Raw genomic sequence first — 5,776 nt, forward strand, 5'->3', positions numbered from 1 at the left:
AAACTACTTTGTTTGGCCTTCCAAAAGAGGACGATATCGCTTCGTCATGCCTGGAGCTGATCCGTGCTGGTCGCTGAGGAAATACTTCAACTTCGCACTGTCGATCGCCGGATCAGCTTTCACCGTGGACGAAGCGGAGTCCAGCCCGGGGTCGTCACATGTGGTTGCCGCAGGCATCACAATATGGGAAGGGATGTAACATTTCCGTCACACGCTTGAGGAATTCGGCCAGTCACAACGCACTGGATAGCTGGCCAATCAGAGCACACCTCGCTTTTTCAGACCGATGAGCTTTGTACAAATCGACGCGTTTCAGAAAGGCGGGGCATAGAGGAGAAACAATAATGTACAGTATGTGGAAAATAATGTGTTTTTTTAACCTTAAACCGCATAAACACATTTCATTACACCAAATACACAAAATAATGTTCTTTTTAGCAGCAACCCCTTTAATATTGGTGTAATAAAGACAACATGCTTTTTTTCTAAATTGAATAGCTTTTATATTGTTGTTGTACTAAAATAAATTATAATATTACCTGATTGTTATTAAATATGATAACAAACCTGAAGGGAAACATATTTTGAATATTCACTTAATTGTTTTTTACAACACATTTCATTTATATATGAATATGATATATTAATAATATACTATAATATATTATAATTAACACTAACTTTGATAGCCCTAAAAATGAGTCTCACTTTGCTTTAGTCTGGAGTAAGTGTCCAACATGAGCTTAGTGTGGTGTGCCTATAATACTTGTGCATGTTGTCCACATAAGAATCACCCTGGGAAGCATTGGAAAACCTCATTTGAGTTCTGTGGGGTTAACCTCTCACCTGACAGGAGATCTTGATTATTCTGGTGTTCATCTACATAACTGAGTGACTGTTGCTGTGTTTAGGGTGACACCGGTGCAAAGAGTTCTGGCCCTCACCCATAACATACACACACACATACACACACACACACACACACGCACGCACGCACACAGAGAGAGTAATGCTATAATCACATCCCACTCAGAGTGTGCAATGTAGTCTGTAATTATGGAGTGAAGGCTCAATGGTGCTTTTTGAAAAAGGGATGATCATCTCTGCTTCCTTCTCTTTGCGGTGTGCGTTGCAGTGTCACCCGTGCCCTCTGGTTAGCAATGCGTGTGAGCATTAATGGCTCTGCATGATTAGTGAAGAATATGAAGGACGGAGGGAGAGGAGATAATGAATGAATAAGATGATGCTGTGGAAACGGAGAGCAGAGATGTCATACACTGATGCCACTGTCAGCTGTCTGGTACTCTCAGCCTCTTTCATCAACACACTCCTCACAGACCTGCAAACAGCGCACAACCATAACCTTACACCTCGGCTACATTAGCATTAGCGGAGCAGTGAGCATATTAGTCAGTCATCTAAATGGTTAATTAAGAGAAAGACATGTCTGATTTAATTATGCATTGACTGTTCACCTTTATTGTCTGTTCCCGACATTCACCGGTGTCCCCCAGTATAGCACTGCAGACATCACAAACACCTCAAATTTATCTGATTAGCTAAACCAGTACAGTGATGCTTTCATCAGTTTTTAGTGTGTGTGTGTATTATAAGCAAGCATAGTGCTCAAAAATAATCTCTTGTGGATTGTGGATTATTGCACCTGAAGCATAGATATTGCTTTCTGAGAAGTGAAAATTAAGCTTTTTCAACAATTCATTCTGAATTTCTCTTCCTCATTCCGTCACACAATTGTAATGTCATTATCACCCTCTGGAGACGTATGGAAACAGGATAGAGAAACTCCATTGAACCTTCGATAAAGGAGAACTGTGTCAGTTTTGGCACCATTTTTGACACCAAACAGAATATCAAAAATAATGACTTTTCAAACAGTTTTCCCAAGCAGATTTTTCACACACTCCCCCTGTCTGCAACCTGTTGAGCAAAAAGATAATCTCTACCAAACCTCATGCCTTTGGTGAGATATAGACCTTTTGAAGAATGTTTCAACTCTTTTTGTCCATACAATGAAAGATAATTGAGCCCAAAATAACACTGGTCCCCAATGACTTTCATTGCATTGACATTTTTCACAATATCTGGTTTTGTGTTCCAAAGAAGAAGAAAATCATAGTTATATGATAGGGTGGGTAAATGATAACACCAAATTTTCATATCTGGGTGACCATTACCTTGAGTTAGGAGAAAATATTTTTTCCTTAAAATATTACACATTTTGAAACTAGTGAAAAAGGACAACAATCGAAACTATTATGCATGAGATTTAAAGGGGTCATATGATGTTGCTAAAAAGAACATTATTTTGTGTATTTGGTGTAATGAAATGTGTTTATGCGGTTTAAGGTTAAAAAAACATTATTTTCCACATACTGTACATTATTGTTTCTCCTCTATGCCCCGCCTTTCTGAAACGCGTCGATTTTTACAAAGTTCATCTGTCTGAAAAGCGAGGTGTGCTCTGATTGGCCAGCTATCCAGTGCGTTGTGATTGGCCGAATTCCTTAAATCGCATCATATGACCCCTTTAAAAAGTGAGATATTCTATTCAAAACTTTAGTTAAACACAAAGGGATTTCACAATTGTCATCGTATTTAACCTAAAAGGTCATTTTACTCTCTGATACCGTGATGTCATTTTAGTGGTTTCCCTAGAATTGTAATTTGAGCTGGTTTGTATGACACTTTTGAGAAAGTAATAGTATATTTAACAGTATTGTATACAGCGAACATCACAGCATAACTGAAAAGCTGCTGATCGGGGAGGCATGTTTGGGGATGAGGATGGGGGGTTGGAATTTGCAGACCATGTGGAGACACAAGGCAGTAAATAAAGTGAAACCTCATGGTTGCTTTACTTTATGGTGTTTTTCCAGCATGTCACGTTCCACATACTGTTTATGAGATGTGTGTGTGTGTGTTTATTGCGCAGGGGGAGGACGGAAGCTTCACATGACTATAAAAACCGTACGGACAGGAGAGCTGACCAGGTGTGAGGGTTACCACGACAACTACAAAGAGAAAGAGAGCTCTCCAGTGTTTACAGGCTGTTTGACGTCAGAGAGAGTCTTAATCTGTGGAAATAAGGAGGGATGCAATTTAGCTCAAAATATCACTGCTTCACCTGCATCACATGCACATTTTAGAGGACTACCCCATTTCCACAGTGTGGCAGGATATTGGTCAGTGATCACATACTATGGGACAGTATTGTTGTGTGTTTGGTATCCATCAGGATGTTAGTCACACATAGACCAAGATTCTGACTGATCATCAGCATCAGTAACATTAATGTCTGTTTGTCTCATCACATCGTTTGATGACTCTTGTGTTTATATTATTACTTTCTAAATTAAATGACCTTTTAAAAGATTTATTAATTAGCTGATTTCTAACATATTAATATATGCATTTTGATAATACAACCCAGGGGCATCGGTAGTGGGGGGGAAAAGGGGGACAGAGTGCATAGGGCCCAGAGGTTGAGAGGGGCCCATAATGATGTCCCCCCCAACCCCAAAAATCAGTGCAGTGGGCCCAGAATTCCTAGCGACGCCACTGCTACAACCCCTAATATTATGGCTGGACTGACACTGGTACAATCCCAGGTAAGGGAAACCTGTAAACTAGGGACTTGCTGAGAGAATCCTATCACCATGAGCTAACATCAACTTAAATATCATAAATGTCCATAAATATAAACCATAACAGCCATTAGTAATTCATAATAGGTATAGATATTTCCACATTCACTTGTCTGAAAAACAGCTGGACTCTGCTTGGAATGACATAACACAAAATCACTTTGTAATCATATGCAATGTGTAGAAGGTAGGATGTGAATTGAAAAATAACACCTTTCACTGCAAATAGAAATGACATTATTAAAGAGCAGGTTTCTATAAAACTAGGGCACCTTGAATGAAAGAGAAACACAGAGAAAAAGCAGGAAAGAGAGCTGTAACAGTACCTGAGGTAAAGTTACTGGTGAGAAAACTGCCAATGAGGAAAGAATTTCTGAGTATTCGGTTTCATCCTTAAAAACTCTTGTGAACCCAGCACACTTGATCTGAAATGATTTCTCATCACTTGAACGGACTCTTAGCACTCCATAGACAAGAGCAAATAATCTGAAAGAGGAGAGCAAGGAGCCAAATTAGTGAAATGATCCAGTGGAATCAATCTATGTAATCAGACACTGAATCATCTTCATCATCTTCCACTCATGTGTGTGTCTTATCCCCCTATAGTGAATTGATTTATTGCAATTACATAACCGGACAGTTATCCAGTCAGACAGAGATAATTTGTCATTCAAAATGTTGAAAAATAGGTAGTGTGAAGAATGCATGCTTTAAAGGTTAAATCGATCCACTGCCTTTAATGGTTCAAAATTCATAAACAACCCCTCTGTACTTTATAATCCAGAAGACAATAGAAGACACTGTCTATGTGGGGTCTTATAGCACTCCTCCAAAACATCATCACATATTTATTTATACCTATTTATCTGTTATTATCAGATTTGGTTTTACTGTCAGCACCTAAATGTCATCTTTAGTTGTGTATGACATAAAGATGAGATCATTAAGGCCAGTTCACATTTGAGACTGTTATTCTCAGTGCAAATGTATTTTTACTGCGGAGTAAAGAATTTAACAAATATCCTACATCAAAACCTATGACGTTATTAGATCTATTTACATGTGTCACCTTGCATTTTAAATTCAAATTCACATTTTTTGCCCTTTGTAATCAACTTGGGAGCATATTTGAGATCCATTTTGATCTCTTCCATTTAAAGGGTCTTGCATGAATTCAACATGACTAAATGGGTCTCTGTTTCATCAGTAAGGATTTTTAGGTGTTTTGTGGTCGTGAAAACATTGTACTATTAGTTTTAAAAGTGGAATTTAGATTTGCGTAATAGACAGCCAAGGCTGTATACTGTAATGAATTCAGTCTTTCAGTGCGTCAATGGCTGGAGTGCTCAGAAATCAATGCGCTGTCGCTTTAAATAAAGTGAAAGGTGGGTGTTACCATTGGGCGCAAAGAACGAGAGTAGGGCGGGGACAGCATTAAATATGTATCAGTCTAGTTACCCCTTGAGACTCAACGCAGATGAATGATACAGATTTGGAAGAAACACGCACGGCCACTCCGCTTTAATCACGTCCAATTTATCCGACACTTCCAGAGAAGTGTAAATGGGCAGACTATAGACGCTCAGTGGATGAAAGTGACTTGACAGTGCAGACGAGCGCACGTCGCTTAAGCCACACATATTGCTGGTTGCGATTGATTTTTGAATTGGATTTCAACAATTTTGCAACCTATCTCACCTTTGAGATATTGTTATTGCTTTCCAAGCCTTTTTTTTTTTAATTCACAGCCGATATGGACACCATATTAGACAACTTCGCTTCGGACAAACTTTTTCCCAATTCCAACCTGTTGGACCTAGAGGATCTGAATGAGAGCGATTTCTTATCCAATGTGGTACGTCAACCCTCCGCATCTTCCATCATTATGAACTGTAGCAGAAAGGGAAAATATGCAGAATCTATCTTAAGTTGTGAATGTCTTAATAATTTTATAAACATTTTTCCTGTACTCATATTTTGACATTTAGCATATCATATTTTCTTATAAAGTTAGAGATCGTTTTGTTATTATTACTAGGCCTAGATAAGATAAAATATGCTTATGCTTTACATTATATACATTTAACTTAGACTATATATATATATATATA

At 38.4% G+C, this 5,776-nt stretch overlaps 1 pseudogene; it reads left to right on the forward strand.

The window, feature by feature from the left end:
* The first annotated feature begins 5,158 nt into the window (after nucleotides 1-5,158).
* The window catches only part of LOC107703277 (cyclic AMP-responsive element-binding protein 3-like protein 1), a 30,193-nt pseudogene continuing 29,575 nt past the window's right edge, over nucleotides 5,159-5,776 (forward strand).

Source organism: Sinocyclocheilus anshuiensis, unplaced genomic scaffold (genome assembly GCF_001515605.1).
Source record: "Sinocyclocheilus anshuiensis isolate Anshui unplaced genomic scaffold, SAMN03320099.WGS_v1.1 scaffold947, whole genome shotgun sequence".
NCBI lineage: Eukaryota > Metazoa > Chordata > Actinopteri > Cypriniformes > Cyprinidae > Sinocyclocheilus > Sinocyclocheilus anshuiensis.